The sequence below is a fragment of the Oryzias latipes genome, chromosome 1, assembly GCF_053564925.1.
Source record: "Oryzias latipes strain Hd-rR chromosome 1, Olatipes_Hd-rR_3.1".
Taxonomy (NCBI): domain Eukaryota; kingdom Metazoa; phylum Chordata; class Actinopteri; order Beloniformes; family Adrianichthyidae; genus Oryzias; species Oryzias latipes.
The window spans coordinates 24543747-24561336 of record NC_136237.1 but is presented as its reverse complement, the minus strand read 5'-3'; the positions used below and the strand labels follow the sequence as shown (position 1 = coordinate 24561336).

Genomic DNA, 17590 nt, shown 5'->3' with positions numbered 1-17590 from the left:
ATCTTGGATGCACATATTTAGTGTCACCAACATGAATTTCCATCCGTTTTTCATAAAAAAAAATATAGGAGTGGCTGGCCGGCTGCCCTACAATAACTTGTGACCGGGGTTTAAATGTGCAAAAAGTCATAAGATAGAAAATCCAAAAATGATTATTGAATTTTGTTTTTCCTTTACTGATTTAAGGTTTAAAGAGTAAACTTAAAAAAAAAAAAAAATCAACACGGACTCAGAATTGGGAACATGTCCTCACTGACGTCTCCACCTTCAATTTCAATATGTCCAGTCCAGACTTAATGAAAATCATCTTCATCCACACTGAGGGTCTCAGTTTGGGAGGAAGTGCTGCCAAGTGTTCTTTAGTTTTTAATAGTTGGAATTCAACAGTTAACTGAACTGTGTTAATAAGGATGTTTAAATGAGAAAACAGCAGATATAGAAGAATAAATAAACAGAAATGTATTACTGATTTATTTACTTATTGTTTTTTTTATTTACGTATTTTATTAGAATGAGAGTTAATAATAATAAGAAAACAGTTAATAATAGAGTGTAGTTAACAGTAGAGCACATGTTCAATACAATTTTATTGGCTCTCAGACACTCACTAGTTGCGTGTGTGCGTTGAAGTTGCTGGACCCCACCTTAAGTGGCCCCCAGGGAAATTGAGTTTGAGACCCCTAATCTAAATTATAATAAACAAAATCAAATCATTTTCTTACATTTCAAAACACTTATATGGCCGTAAGGAAAATGTGCAAAAAAAAAAATAGTTTTATCATTATAGCTTATGCTGTGTTTAGAAAACTCAGTATGACAAAAAATAAATATTTGAAAAAGGGAACACTTTTTTACATCTGCCCATCATATTTGAGGTGCTAATACTGAACAATTCCTTCTGCGATTTAACAGGATAGTGCTGTTTTGAGTACTTCTACTTTGTTGGATAACTTGCTGCCATCCAAACCCATTATAATCTTCTGCAGAACCTCAGAAGTGTATTTCAAATCTGATGGGTAGCTCAGGTTTAGGGCATACACAATAACAAACAGCAGTATTACTGCAAGACTTACACATTTTAAGTCATTTGTGACTTTCACTCCTTCCAAAATAATCCCAACATTCTCAAGGTCATCACTGGGTCTGCACCAGTGTGTCGGATGGCAAAGATCCCTAGGACTGAGGCCAGAACCTCTTCTGTGTTTTCATCCCTCTGTAAAACAAAGGGAAAAGAAGAGTAGATTCCATAAACATGTAAATAAGTAAAAAAGAAAAACTGTAGTATAACTAGTTTCTTCAAAAGTAAACTTTTTTTGTATAAATATACAAAAAAAGTGTATTTATAATATTCTTAATTATAAGGATAAATATAAGTATATTGGTGCAAATAATTGGTGCCCGTGTTTTCATAACAGACAAACGCATAATGGTTACAGAGAAAACAAACAAGAAAATGTCTTCCTTCCATTTTCTGGTGCTCCATGAACACCTCTTAAGTCTTCCTCTGGGCTTCATTCCTGGTAGCTCCAACTTCAGCATCCTTTTACCAAAATCATCACTGTTCCTTCTCTCAACGTCACAAAACCATCTCAATCCGCATATATCTTCAGAATATCTATCCTTTAAGGGTGGATATTAGCTGTCTGCAGGTAAAAAATGTGAAGAACAAGAAGGTAGCCCATGTGAAATTTTAATAGACCGTCTGCACAAAATGTAAAGAATCCTGGCCTGCCTGGTCAGTTCACAAGCACAAATGTTCATGCAAATAGATTTTTCACGAGCATGCTGCAGGTGTCAGGCCATAATGAACAGTAAAGCGGCAAAAAAGAAACAGGCATGTCGATCTGATTTTTCTTTTTCAAACCCCCCCCCCCCCGTGATGCAGCATAGTGAACAGCCCCCACCTTAATATGAAAGTTTAATGTTAGTGTGGCCTGCAACACTCCAGACTAACTTTTCACTAGGAGCACAGTGGCCCCTAACTGAAAATTTTAGGGGCACAACCAGAAAATTTAGGGGCGCATACCGTAAATCAACATGCTAACCAAATCTACTAATTTCCACTGTATTACTAATAAATACTTTAATAATGAATGCAGAAATTAAAATGTGCTTGTTCAAATTCAGTGTCAAATTTTATTCTGCACTTTTGAAGATGCAACAACAGGTAAACTGACAGCAGCATCACTGTCATGACAGTACAAATAGTAAAGAAAACAGATGGAAATTTATCTTGGTGACACCAAATAGGTGCAGCCAAGATGCACAATAAGCGTGTTTGAGATCACCCAGGTGAACTCAACGCTGCACCACAGATCACCTGGTGTGTGACATATATATATTTTTTTGCGCCAATATCAACTGTCAATCATCACAAAAATATCGCAAGAAAGGGGTGGGAGCAAGGGGCAAACCTACCCGGACACAGCTGGAAACTGAACTGACTGAAAGATGCCCTACAGACTACAAAACAATGCATTATGGGACATGTGTCCTGTTGGTTTTTGTAGTTGAGTGATTAATTAAAATACCAATTCATTAAAAAAAGGCTACATACATTACAGAACCTTAAAATAATCATAAAATATATAATAACACAGATCACACTAAGGGGAAGAGTATTATTCAAACTAAATTGAATGTTAAGGACAACTCCAACTGTTGTCCTTCAGTCTTGCTGCAGATTCACCTTCATCTCACAGCCCCCCCCAACCCCGGCCTGGGGGGTGGGTGAGATGAACGTCTATCGTTGCATTTTCCTCACGTATTTTTCGTGTGTCTAAAACTAATGTTGTTTTTGTTCGAGCCTGTTTAATGTTCAAGCCCCGTTAGCTGTCACGCATGTACGTGGGGGACATTAATTCTCCTCAGCTGACCCGACTCCCGCGGGACGGGAGCGGTGTGCTGCTGTAACCCGTTTGATGCGCCGCCGTAACCAAAACCTAAATCTTCCTCCGGGTCTGTGTGACCTAGAGAAAAGTTCAGCACGGACTGCATGTATTTAGAAAATTACGAGTGAATAGATACGTTCTAAAAAGGAAAGTAAGGAACCCCCAAGAGTCATTTACCTCACTGTGATTGGTTGGTCATCTCCGTGCACAACAATGAAAAAGTGTCATTCATTAAAACTGACGGGCTGCAGTAACATTAAACTTTCATATTAAGGCGGGGGCTGCAAAATATCATCTTGGAGACCGCAAATAGCCCGCAGGCCGCGAGTTTGAGACCCCTGCTGTAGACTCTGGCCCTGGTACACTAGACGCAGGTCGGAAAAACGAGTCAATAGTTCACTTACTCATAGCTCAGACGCACATATCAGGTTGTGATGATATTTGTCTCCGTTTCCTTCCCACAGATGTTTACGCGCACTATACTGTCTCTAGGCCCCGCCCCCACCACCCATTTTAGCCACTTACAGTGGCTGTCCCTTTCTTCTCACACGCAGTGGCCGACTCACAGACGGGCATCACGCGAGTGTGTGCTCGCGTTTCATGAGTATGTGCGCGAGTGTGTGTGTCTGCGTGCGTGTGCGCTCGCGTCTCATTGATTATTTCATTGATCATTGACTTGCCCCTTCTACGTTTAATGTATAAAAAATACGGAGGGTGGGTCAGGCAAATTTACTGGTAGCACATGTGCGACTGGATGTAAAATTCAGTCAAATTTTGTCGCATTTTGTCTGGAGCCCTGCGCAAGTTTGATATGCATATAATTTTACAGCGTTGTGTTCAGAGTTCAACCTACCAATCCAATGGGGTATATGGCTCGCAGGGGCGGGACATCAGTCCTGCTTAAGTCGAGAAACATTTATTAATGATTGAAAGATATATCAGCGTTGCCATGGAATCTTTTCTTCCATGCCTGGCGGGCTGCCTCATTTCTATTGGGCACACACGGAAATTCGCCCCAGTGCACTGCGTTCACAACGCTTTAAAAGAAAGTTTTCTTAAGTTGCTGCCCAGAGGTATACATATATAGTCGTATATAAATGTATATATTAGTGATGGTCCGGCAATACCGACGTGTCGGCTCACATACCGAACTCTTAAAGTGAAACCGTGTTGGTGCACTTTTGCTTAAGGAAAAGTCACGTGACTAGGGCTGCACGATATGAGGAAAACTCGCGATATGCGATATTGGTAATTAATATTGCGATAACGATATAAATTGCGGTATATAAACAAATAGCAAAAAAACAACAACATAATTTCCATTTCACTGCAACGGTTTAAAAATTATACTCCAAATGACCCTTGTCGACGTAGGAGGCAAACATCAAACATAAAAGGGCTCATCTGATTGATCAAAAACATAAACGGGTCCTTCTGATTTGTTAAATGCATAAAGGGATTTATTTTATTTGTTCAATATTTCAAGCTGCCATGAGTTTGTTTTAGCACATTTAAGGTAATCATTTATTGCGATTTTTGCCGTCTTTTGCGGTATGCATATTGCACAGCTTGATGTCGCGATAACGATAAATTTGCGGTATATTGTGCAGGCCTACACGTGACCAATACAACCGCTGTGTCAGAGGAAGGAGGAGCATCTCCCAGCAGTGTTGCCAGATTCTGCGATTTTCCGCACAGGTGGGTGGTTATGATTTTGAAATTGTGGAGAATTTTTACTTTGGAACAAGTTTTGCAGGTTTTAGTTAGTTTTATTATGAGTCTTATTCTAAAAAAATATTTTACCTTGAGAAATTAAAAAAAAAGTCACATTTTTATCACTTAGGTGCTAAATCAGTCCAGCAGCAAGTTCAACAGAGTTGGGGAAAAAAACAAGTTTTCATGTCCAAGATGCGCACCCAGCTTCCAGCTTTTGAATGATCCTCGCAATAGGCGCCCCTGTTTGCCCCGGCCACCTGTGTTTGATGTTTAATTTTTCTTATTTCTATTTTTCTACAACATATAATCAGAGCAACATACCTTGTACTCTCTCACCAGCCTCTCTTGATCTTGGTTCATGTCAACACAAAGCCCCTTGAGGATGCATTCAGGTCTTACATCTGTGTCGTCAGTCTAAGCCTGCAAGTTAAATAAAAAATTAGAGATGAAAAACGGCTATAAATATATTCAAAATATTAAATAGGCTTTAAGAACATTTTAGGCTGAAAATATTAGCAGATTTTTACTTATTTTTTAAAGAACTAGCAGGCATGGACACATCGCTGATGCTCGTTGATTGTATCATTGCGTGATGTGCCACTATTTGGCCTTATTCCCACGTTTTAGGTTTTTTTTGTTGTTGCAATAATTGGCCATATATGTTCGGTTGCTGAATATTTGGTGCATCCCTATCTGTTAGTACACAGAAAGCTCCATCTTGCTGTTAGTACAGCTTTATCTGATTTGTTAAGAAAATAAACAATAGTTTGGCAATGGATTTAAAAAATGTTTTTCACATTTTTAATTATCTTTTACCTGGGTCATGGATACCAAGACTCTTCTCAGCTTCTGTCGCTGTAAACCACCTTTCTTGGCATACACCTTCAAGAGACGAGGAGACAGAGCATCCAATTCCATGAAGAACTTTGAGTGCAGCTGGACTGTTGTGATTCTTTGGAACTCTGCATTCAACTGTGAAAAAAATCCAAACACAAAGAAAACAAAGTAGCAAACATTTCCCAATTGATGAGCTCCACAGTCTTTCCCAAAAAAAGTGTTATTCCTTCACAACTTAATTTGCTTACCTAACGCACGCCGAGGAGTGCTGGCCACCTTGTTTTGAAATCAGAAATCAGAGGTGCCTCTACGACAACCTCCTGCCTTCTACGTAAAAAGGATTTCTCCATCATTGATGACACATTGACGTCATTGTTTCGCTGACTTTCCAATTTGCAAATCTTACAGAATAGGAAGAGGAACTTAATTATTTTTCACAATTCTAAAACAGCGGCTAGCCGCGCATGTATGCGCTCCACCACTCACACATGCTGCCCCCCCCCCTTCCTGCAGCTCAGACACACTGGTTTTAGCATACACTAACAAGTGCTCACTCCCCCCTTCCTTCCTGCATCGCATGGTTTCAGACACACCAGTTTTGGCACGCGGGCGCGCGCGCGCACACACACATACACACTAAGACTTTTAAATGCGCCTTATGGTCGTGAAAATACCGCACGTCTGAACAATCTTTTTGTCTGAAAAAACTTTAAAGACGACAACGCTGAAAGAAGTCCGGCAACACGAATAAAAAAATCCTTGTAGGCTAGGATTTTGAAAATATGAATTTACCGCAACAGGTGATTCAAACACACTGAGCCTGTCCAGCCAGCCCCTACCCCTGTGGGTACCGGATTGTCTCGAGCTGCCAGATCCTCTCGGGGTCCTTCGACCAATGATGACGTCACACTATTTGATTGGCTGTAAGTTGGCAAAAAAACGTGTACGATAGTACGGTGGCCGAGAACCGCCATTGCAGCAACAAAAAAAAGGAGCAAAAATAAAGAACTACTAGCAAAAAAGAAAAATTATATAAAATAAAAAAATGCAGCAACTAAAAAAAAGAAAACAAAAATAAAAAACTACTAGCAAAAAAGAAAAATGAAATGCAAATTTAAAAAAAAGCAGCAACTAAAAAAAGGTGCAAAAATAAAAAACTACTAGCAAAAAAGAAAAAAAAAGCGATTTAAAAAAGTGATGCAAAAATATTTAAATGCAAACATAAAAAAAGCAATGCATCTAGAAAAACGGCTGCAATTTCTTTTTTACAACTTCATTGTACAAAACAGAAGTACAATACAAAACACAATTTCACAAAGTAAACTTCAGATATGCCAGAGGAGCATATTACGTAAGGGGTTAATGGCCGACAAAGTGTGTGTTTATTACTTTTTAACGCACGCCGTGGCTTTGCGTCGGACGGTTGTTTCTGCAAAGTAGGTGCGTAGGTGCTGCTGTAAGAGCGGCACCGCAAGGGATTGTCGGATACCAATCCCTTTGCCTGTCTGGACGGATTTGGGTTAAAGGGTGGTTTCTTGACCAAATGTGTTTAGTTGTTTAGCTGTTTTACTGTGTTTTGCCGTGTTTTGCCAAGTTATTTTGTCCTACTTCTCTTAAGTCTCTGAACCATGAGTGAGAGGGAGGGAGAGGATGATGAGTTTATATAGCACCCCTACAATTATTGAGTGCAATGACAATATTGGAAAAGTCCTAGATGAAAATATTCACCATGTACATTTTAATTAGTTATTTTTATTGTTATAAAAATGAGTATATCTGCCGGCTCAAACTTCAACATATGAGAGTTCAAGAAATATAATTAATTAAGATTGAAAAAATATTAATTGAATTGGAGTAATATGACATTTAGTTAAATAAATATGTAAATTTGAGTTGTATCAACAATTATTGACTTTGCCACCATTAAAAACCAGGAAATGACTATATTATCGCTGGATGCTGAAAAGGCTTTTGACAGAGTAAACTGGAAGTTCCTTATAGCTGCCCTCCATAAGTTTGGTTTTGGAGAATCATTCATCAAATGGATCAAAATATTATATCACAACCCCAATGCATCAGTTAGAACTAATAAACAGACTTCCAACAGGTTTTTCCTTGGAAGAGGAACCAGACAGGGTTTCCCACTCTCTCCTTCTCTTTTTGCTATATTTATTGAGCCTTTAGCTGCAGCAATAAGACAGAATGAGAGCATTAAAGGAATTAAAACCAAACACAGGCATCATAAAATTAGTCTCTATGCGGATGACATGTTACTATTTTTAAGTAATTTATATTCTGTAAATGAAACAGCAACAATCATTAATGAATTCTCCTCCGTATCAGACTATTCCATTAATTGGAATAAGTCTGTTTTATTACCACTCAACAGGAATGCGGAATAAAGACTCACAATACCAGTCCAGGGCTCCAGACTAACTTTTTTCACTAGGAGCACTGTGGCTCCCAACTGAAAATTTTAGGGGCACAACCAGAAAATTTAGGGGCGCATACCGTGAATCAACATTTTAACCAAATCTACTAATTTCCACTGTATTACTAATAAATACTTTAATAATAGATGCAGAAATTAAAATGTGCTGTTTCTAATTCAGTGTCAAATTTTATTCTGCCCTTTTGAAGATGCAACAACAAGGTAAACTGACAGCAGCATCGCTGTCATGACAGTACAAATAGTAAACAAAATACCATACATTTAGAATAAAAAAAATTTTTTAGTAACAAGTGATTACCGTAGTAACCTTTCGGTCATTTCCCAGTTTCAAACAATACTTAAATGTATGTAAATATTAGGGGATGGAAATTCATGTTGGCGGCACCAAATAGGTGCAGCCAAGATGCACAATAATTTGAGATCACCCAGATGGACGCAACCCTGCACAGATCACCTGGTGTGAGACATATTTTTGTTTTTGCTCTAACATCACCTGTCAATCAAAACAAAAATATCACCAGAAAGGGGCGGAAGCAAGACCCCAACCTGAGCGAACACAGCTGGAAATTTAGTACTGAACTGACTGAAACCTTCCCTACAGACTACAAAACAATGCATTATGGGACATGTGTCCTGATGGGTTTTTTGTAGTTCACTGATAAATTAAAATAATTTAAAGTACCAACTGATTAAAAAAAGGCTACATACATTACAAAACATTAAAATAATTATAAAAGATGTAATATCACAGATCATACTTAGGGGGAGAGGCATATTAAAACTAAATTGAATGTTAAGGACAACTCCTAATTCCAGTTCTCCTTCAGTGTCGCTGCAGCTTCGCCTTCATGCCCCCCCCCCCCCCCCCCCCCAGGGCGCTGGTTCATCTTAAACACGTCTATTGTTGCTGTTTCCCCGCCTATTTTAAATCGTGTTGTCGCTTACACGTGTTTAATGTTAGAGCCCCGTTAGCTGTCACGCATGTAGGTGTGGGACATTTATGCTCCTCAGCTGACCATTTCCCGCGGAAGCAATGTGCTGCCGTAACAGCCGTGCATGAGAGCCGTGGTTTGCTTCGCGAGTTTGAGACCCCTGCTGTAGACTCTGGCACTGGTACACTAGCCGCAGGTCGGAAGAACAGATCAATAGTTTGCTTGCTCATAGCTCAGACGCACGTCAGGTTGTGATGATATTTGTCTCCGTTTCCTTCCCACAGATGTTTACGCGCACTCGATTATCTCTAGGCCCCGCCCCTCCACATATTTTAGCCACTTTGACTTTCCCTATTCTTTTCACACGCATTGGCCGCCTCAGGCATCACTCAATGCTCCGGGTCTGTGTGACCCAGAGAAAAGTTCAGCACGGACTGCATGTATTTAGAAAATTACGAGTGAATAGATAGTTTCTAAAAAGGAAAGTAAGGAACCCCCAAGAGTCATTTACCTCACTGATTGGTTGGTCATCTCCGTGCACGACAATGAAAAAGTGTCATTCATTAAAACTGGCGGGCTGCAGTAACATTAAACTTTCATATTAAGGCGGGGGCCGCAAAATATCATCTTGGAGACCGCAAATAGCCCGTGGGCCGCGAGTTTGAGACCCCTGCTGTAGACTCTGGCCCTGGTACACTAGCCGCAGGTCGGAAAAACGAGTCAATAGTTCACTTACTCATAGCTCAGACGCACATATCAGGTTGTGATGATATTTGTCTCCGTTTCCTTCCCACAGATGTTTACGCGCACTATACTATCTCTAGGCCCCGCCCCCACCACCCATTTTAGCCACTTACAGTGGCTGTCCCTTTCTTCTCACACGCAGTGGCCGACTCACAGATGGGCATCATGCGAGTGTGTGCTTGCGTTTCATGAGTATGTGCGCGAGTGTGTGTGTCTGTCTGCGTGCATGTGCGCTCGCGTCTCATTGACGTGCCCCTTCTACGTTTAATGTATAAAAAATACGGAGGGTGGGTCAGGCAAATTTACTGGTAGCACATGTGCGACTGGATGTAAAATTCAGTCAAATTTTGGTCGCAGTCTGGAGCCCTTGGATACAGTGATCCCTTGCTATATCACGGTTTACTTTTCACGGTTTCGCTACTTCACGGATTTGGATTGTGCATTGTGTTCTGCATTCTGATTGGCTAAAAAGTCACTCAGCGAGTAGCTCAAGAATGGGACCCTTTGATGAGCCGTTCATTACAGTTCTCCAACATAATCGATGGTGGCATGTTGGTGTACAAGGATCTTTAGCAAAGAAGAAAAAAGAGCGACAACAACTAGGGATGGTAACCGTGCCCCGGTATTGAACCAGCCCCGGGGCCGCATTCTTCAAGACCGCAGTATCGTTAAGATCTGACCTGAACGGTTCTGCTATCGGTACTGGAGAAGTTACTTTTTTTTTTTTTTTTTTTTTTTTTGTGTCCCACAAAATATAAGCGTTATCTGCCATATTTAACTTACCAAGTCAGTCAATTTTCCGTTATTTAATGATGATATTAATTTCGGTATTCTCGTTGAAGCGGAGAGCTCTGTCTGTCTATTTGTGTGCACGGGGGGCGGGGCTGTTGTTCAGAGAGCACGCGCCGCGCGCGCACACACACACACACAAGACAAGGCAGCGCACACACAGTCAGTGGCGATCTCGTAGGGGACACGTGAGCGCCCTAGACTAAGAACTAACGTTTCTGCGTAAAAATTATTAAGTTTGCCTACCATGCTTTCACCTTGCTACGATGACCGCATGTTGCGCTGTTTGTGCAGAACAGGCTGGGGCAGCGGGAGGGGGGGTGGGGGGGCGTTGCACGCGAAGCATACAACAAACAGGTAGAGAGGCGGGGCTTAGACTCACCGCTTATGATTCCAGACCCGCGACAAACTATCAGCTGCTTCCTAATACTTAATAATTAATAACTAATGATAGTTGTCATCCGTAAAATTAAAATCATTTATTGGGTTTACTGGATTTAAAGAAAAATAAATGGAGTTGGCAAAATAGAAAGGAGTCTGCAGCAAAGTGAATTTGTTTCCATCATTTAACTTAACTTAACTTAACTCTGGTGTTTGACAGACAGAAAAGTCTATTCAAGGTTGTGGAAAATGGACAAAAGATCAAATGAAACATCACACTCATAAATAATAAAAACAATTAGATTAAATAATTAAATAAATATCCTGTCTGGAACATTCTCATGTATAAAGTAAAATGTTTTGTTAAAAAAAAACAATGTTGTTGCATAGTGAGGAAATAAAACACTTTATGTTCTTAATTTGTTATTTATTTATTTTTTTTCATCCTCAAAAAGTATCGATAAGAGTACCGATAAGAGTACCGGATCGATAAGCAGTATCGATAAGAGTAGTAGTATCGTTAAAACCTTAACGATACCCATCCCTAACAACAACTGCCTATCACTATGTTCCTCTCCCGAACAAACACACCTGCAGCTGCACCGCAGGCTTCAAAAGGAAAAAACGCTGCAGAGGATGCAGCGGCTCAGTATGAAGAGCAGTGAAAAAGAAGACCGGAGTCACTATCTGTCCCACTGTACTTTTTTATTTTTTTCATAATCATTTTAAATTTTCCTCCGTTTAATCGACTCGGGTCGCGGTGGGCGGGGCTAATCTCCGCAATTTAAAGCCTTCTGTTCTTATCGATGATTGAAATTATTATTTGACAGCACACTACAGAAGTTATTTGTTGAAAAAACGTTTCTACAGTACTTTTATTTGTTAAAAAAACAATTGATTTAGCCTGTTAAATGGTTTGTTCTTTCTTTTCAATGTTAAATAGTGAATTTCATTGTATAATAATTGTAAAAAAAATAAAGGTTTATACTTCACGGGTTTTGCTTATCACGGGTTCTATTTGGAACGTAACCCCCGCGATAATCAAGGGATCACTGTATATTTTAGCCACTTTGACTTTCCCTATTCTTCTCACACGCATTGGCCGCCAAAGGCATCACTCATTGCTCCAGTCTCATGAGTATTCGGCCGAGTGTGTGTGTGTTTGCGTGCGTGTGCGCTCGCGTCTCATTGATGATTTCATTGCTCATTTAATCGATCATTGACGTGCCCCTTTCACGTTTAATGTATAAAAAATACGGAGGGTGGGGGAAGCAAATTTACTGGTAGCACATGTGCGACTGGGTGTAAAATTTAGTCGCACACTCTCAAATTTTGGTCGCAAAATGCGACCAAATTGTCGCAGTCTGGAGCCCTGCAGTCAAATCAGGAAATATCAAATATTTAGGTATCATTTTTTCTCCCAAACTATCAGAACTGGTGCAGCTAAACTACACCCCATTACTGCAAAACATACAGGACGATCTAACACGCTGGACCAACCTGCCTCTGTCACTTATGGGCAAGGTAGCCACGGTTGAAATGAAAATCTTACCTAAAGTTAATTATCTCTTCTCAATAATTCCCACACAACCTGTCATGGTTTGGGTTTCTTTTGTCTTGGGTTTTGATTTATTTCTTGTTCTGTCATGTTTGGTTCTGTTTCCTGTTTTATTTTGAAAGGTGTTCTGTTTGGTAATGTTCCTGAGTTTTACTTCCTTGTCCCTATCTGTCCTGATCATGTTCACCTGTGTCTTGTCTGCCCTGTCTGTATTTAAGTCTCGTCTCTCCCTTCCTCTTTTGCTGGTCCATTAACGTCACTGACGTTGTAGCGTCTTATGTATTTCATGTCTCTTTCTCTACTGCCATGTCCATGTTTCTTGCCACGCCACAGAAAGTTTTGTTTTTGTTTGGTTATCCTGCTCGGCAGCTCCTTTTGTTTGCATTAAACCCTCTTTGAAAATCTTTGAATGAGACGTAGTGTCCAAACTGTGGGTCTGCACTGTATATTTGTGTTTGCACTATGAAATGTGTAAGAAATAAACAACGTTTTTAAGTTGAACGTAAATACTTCATAATTGGTTATTTTCTCGAGATGAACTGTGATCGTGTTATAATGAGACTCATCTGAGGGATTGTACTACTCTCATTTTTCTTTTGCTGAGACAACAAAAAACCTAAAACAACATCTAAATTATCGAGCAACGAGAGACAGAATCATGAATATCTTTCACTGAGACACAACTGAGATAGGGATTTAAAGAAAGGATATCAAAATGAGACATACTTGAGCGCAACATAATATGTCTCATTTGTCTCTTAACTAAGATCTGGAGAAGAGCCAGTTGTGAGAGAATTTTGAGATCTCACACAGTGCTCACTGTGAGACTTATTTCTCAGAAAAAATATTTAAGAATGAGAAAACCAATTTAGTCTCAAATGGTTCTCATTTGTGTCTAGGAGACGTACATGTGACAGAAACGAGATCTCACCTTCAATTTTGCTTTGCTTTACTAGAATGTGTACTTGTGCAACTCTGCCTTAATATTGCTCACTTTTCCCCCTCCCAGAGTATCAAATTACAAGAAAGTCAAAAGCTATTGGGGTGCTTTTTAAAGTCAATTTTGTTGACAACAAAGAGTTGGTTGGTGATTTTGTGTTTTGTAAAAGTTTTTTAAAATTTTCTTCAAATTCACCTAATGGAGTGCTAAACTGTTCATAATTAAATACATAATTAATGCATACATGATTTTATCTCCATAGCAACCATTTTGTGTTTTGGTCGCATTTTGATGACGAACAGATCGATGTCAGTTTCAGACGAAACGGAAAACGTAAACTTTTTGTTGTCCTTAGCAACAGTGGTTTTATGCTAACCACGCCCACATTCCTTATATGCCCATATCCACTGTTTTTTAATGTATTCAGTTTCAGGCATGAATGCGTACATTCAAATTTCACAGTAGTCCATTGAAAAACAGGAGTAATAACAGTGCGCCACTTTGCCAGCTCGCCACGTGCACGCCGTTCAAAATCTAATTCGAACATTTTTTCCACAGTAGCTTGCCATTCATGCCCAAAAAGTTTCGAGACGATCGATGAAAATTCCAACGACAAGTTTACGTTTGAATCCGGTGATAAAAGTGTTTTTTATAGAAAATTCAAGATGTTGGCCTTTTCCTAAGGTCAAAGGTCAACAAAACTCCAGAGGTGATTGTAGACTTACGCTAAGGACATGCGAGTCAAATTTCGTGAAAATTGCTCGAAAAAAAAGTTCATTTTTCCATATTGTGTAAAAACGCGAAAATTTCTGAATGGCAGATTTTGGCACAAAATGGCCGCCAAACCATAGGTCGTGTCGCCATCACATAATAATTTCAAAAGTTTGTTTGGATATACCTGACAAAGTTATCTGGGTTTCGTTAGCCGATTCTTAAAAAAATATCTAAATTTTTTTTTTTTTTTTCAAATCTTAATTTTTTTTAAAGCCGAACTCGGCACTTTTTTGTGATCGTTTTTTGTTTACCACGGCCACATTCCTTTATCAATTTTGTCGTATGTGACATCTTTTTGCTCTGAGTGGGCCAGGGAATCGAATATTTCAGTTTCAGGACATTCCGATAAAATATGTGCGAGCTAGCTAAAATCGCATCATTTGTGAATTCGCCACACGCACGCCTTTCAAATTCTACAAATTCTAATTCCAACATTTTGTCCACTGTAGCTTGCCATTGATGCCCGAGAAGTTTCGAGTAGATCGGTAAAAATCCCTAGGACGAGTTTTCATTTGTATGTGGCATTACTAAAGGGGCTTTTTTTTAATTCAAGATGGCAGCCTCTTCCCAAGGTCAAAGGTCAACAAAACTTCTTTGGTTATTGTAGAATGATGCTGGCGGCATGTGAGTTCGAAATCGTGAAAATCGCTTAAACAAAAGGTCGTTTTCCAATATAGTGAGTGAGTGAGTGAGTTCGCTACAAAATAGCCGCCAAGCCCTAGGTTGTGTGGCCATCCCATAAAGATTTTAAAATTTCTTTGGGATTTCTCCAACACGTGTTTTGGTTTCATAACTGTAGTTCGAAATATTTTTTTTGGCCCCATAAGCGATTTTCGGCCTTTTCATTTTTTTGACGGGAACGTTCCCTGTGATGACATCAACCTCGGGGGGGTGATGTTTTCTTTGCCGAAAATTCCTTTTCAATTTATCCTAGTTGTGTGCCAATTTTGGTGAGTTTTCGGGTATTTTAGGTTTTTTGAGCTGATTTTCCGAGTCGGCACATTTTTTTGCGATGGTTTTTTGCTTACCACGCCCACGTTCCTTTATCGATCTTGTCGTCCGTGACATCGTTTTGTTCAGCGTGGGCCAGGGAATCGCAAATTTCCTCTTCACAACATTCCGATAAAAAATGTACGAGCTAGCTAAGATGGCAACTGTTGTGAAACCGCCACACGCACGCCGTTCAAAATCTACAACTTCTAATTCCAACATTTTGTCCACATCGCATTGCTATGGATGCCTAAGAAGTTACGAGACAATGGCAAAAAATCCCTAGGACGAGTTTTCGTTTGTATGTGGCGCTAAAGGGGCTTTTCCCAAGGTCAAAGGTCAACGACCCTTCTGTGGTGTTTGTAGACTGGAGCTGGCAGCAAGTGTGTGCAATTGCGTGAAAATCGCTCAAACAAAAGTGTTGTTTTCCCATATCATGGGAAACCACAAAAATCGCCAATTCTCAGAGTTCGCCACAAAATGGCCTCCAGGCCGTAAGTCTTGTTGCCGTCCCATAATGATTTCAAAACTTCTTTGGGATATACCCAACATGTTTGTTTGGGTTTTGCAACTGTATTTTGAAGTACATTTTTTTCGGCCCCATACACGATTTTCGGCCCATTCATTTTTTCGACGGGATCGCTGGCCGTGATGTTATCGTCTTCGGGGTGGTGACGTTGACTTTGCGGAAAATTCATTTGCAATTTATCCCAGGTGTGTGCATGTTTTGGTGACTTTTCGAGCATGCGGCGGGGGTCTCATTCTTGCTGAAATGCGGCAAAATTGTCGTTCCATCTGCGAAAACAATATGGTCCTTGCAGTCAGTGACTGCTGCTGCGGGCCATAATTAAATTACTGAGATCATTCATCTTTTGACTAGAAATACTTACTGCTTAGAGTGTTGTAAAGAAAAACAAATTTAAGTACTTTGACATTATACTGGATTTGACTCTGAGATTCAGGTATTTGGAGTTGCCTTTGATTCTTTGAAATTCAGCTTAAAGCTTAGTGCATACAGTTTCATCTTCAATGCATTCATTAAATATCTTTCTGTCCATACTACCAAATTCCACCCATTACTCCATCTAACATATTCCTATCTATTCCTGTCATGTCTTCCACATCTCTGACATGCTTCAGTCTCTCTTCAGCATCTTCAGTAGCCTCCCCATCCACTCCTTCTTTATCTATTTTTGCGCCATTAAGTTGCTCCGATAGATACGGAGAGTGAACACTAGCCGCGTTGACATGGGCAAAAGTAATCAGAAAGAATGCCTGATCTGAAGAAAAATGCGTCATGTAAACATGCCGTTCGGAATAGTCTGCCTCGATCAGACTCGGCCGGATTAAAATTTCTTTCCAATCGAGACAGGTGGGTTATCCCGATTGTTTATCCGATCATCGGTCATGGAAACGGTTCATACCGATCGTGTGTTACTACTACAGGTAGGATCTTAAGCCCGAGCCCGAGTCAGAACCCGACCCAACCCGAATTTCGGACAGTCATTACGTTCGGGTCGGGTCGGGCCAGGCTTCTCTCTTGCTGACTTTTTTAATAAATATATTGTAATGGCTGCAAATAAGCTCCTTAGACGGGCGGTTGTTAAACAGCTCTTTATTAATCCTCAATGTCAGAACGGTTACTGCACGAACCGAAAGGCACAGCCAGCTTCTTCTTACTCCGAGGGAGAACGTTCACCGAACGCACACACACACACACACACACAGGTAGACCCGCCCCCTCTATCCCACCAGTCACCAGCCCACCGTTGATTGACATACACTGTGGTCCAGCTACTGGCAGAATGAGGGGTGCCCACAGCTCTGCGCACGCATTTCTTGCGTTTTTTTTCTGCCAAAAATACTATGGGAGAAATTGAAATTTTGGGTTTGCTTCTGGCTCAGGCCTGCAAAGCAAGTTAATTTGTCGGGTTCTGGCCGGGTTCGGCTTTAATGCCAGGGCCAGTGTCGGGTCGGGCTGGATTTTTTTTATGTTTATGCCCGATCTTACTTCTAGTCACTACTGCTCTGGTTTATGTCATGCATAGACGATGTTTCGCTGAGAGAAAGCTTTGGAGCGCATAGGGGACCGACCAGCTGCTCTGCGGAGGCCCCTTGAAAAGCGCCTCTCCACCCTCGCCCCGCTGTTTCTTCGCCTCTCTGCTATCTTACACCCTCACGAGGGGGATGCCGGGGGAGGAGCGCTTCGTGCCCACCGACGTCCGGACCCTGCACCCTAGCTCTGTGTTCGGGCTCGGGTGCCAGTGGACCTAGTGGACCGTGTCTCTCTCTGAGCAGAGTAGCCGCATTTATTAATGTGTGTTTGAGGGGAGGGAGGCAGATGCTTTGAAACGTGTTTGTTATGTGTGGGAGACTTGGATGGACTGCGATCTGTCCCGCCACTCTGGGTTTAGCGGCTGCCGGCTTTGGGGCGGTGTGCGAACTTTTCAAAGCAGAAATGCCTCTCTTCGTGTTAAGAAACCGGTCAAACAATCACGTGGATTTGTGTTTCCAGTTGTGTCCCGAGAAAATAAAGGCTGATGTTATTCCCACACATTTATGTCCAGCCAAGATGCAGATTACAGC

General features: G+C 40.7%; 2 long non-coding RNA genes across 2 annotated transcripts in view; one reads left to right on the top strand and one right to left on the bottom strand.

Annotated features, from left to right (window-relative positions):
- Window positions 1-17590, top strand: part of LOC144991005 (uncharacterized) — a 39412-nt gene that overhangs the window by 7001 nt on the left and 14821 nt on the right. Inside the window, exon 2 of the long non-coding RNA XR_013654901.1 lies at window positions 4502-4589. This is a non-coding gene — a long non-coding RNA (uncharacterized LOC144991005). The remainder of the gene's footprint in view (window positions 1-4501; window positions 4590-17590) is intronic.
- Window positions 420-6602, bottom strand: LOC144991006 (uncharacterized). The gene is made up of 4 exons (XR_013654902.1): window positions 5693-6602; window positions 5424-5579; window positions 4929-5027; window positions 420-1213 (listed from the first exon to the last, which is right to left on the bottom strand). It is a non-coding gene; the product is annotated as an uncharacterized LOC144991006 (long non-coding RNA).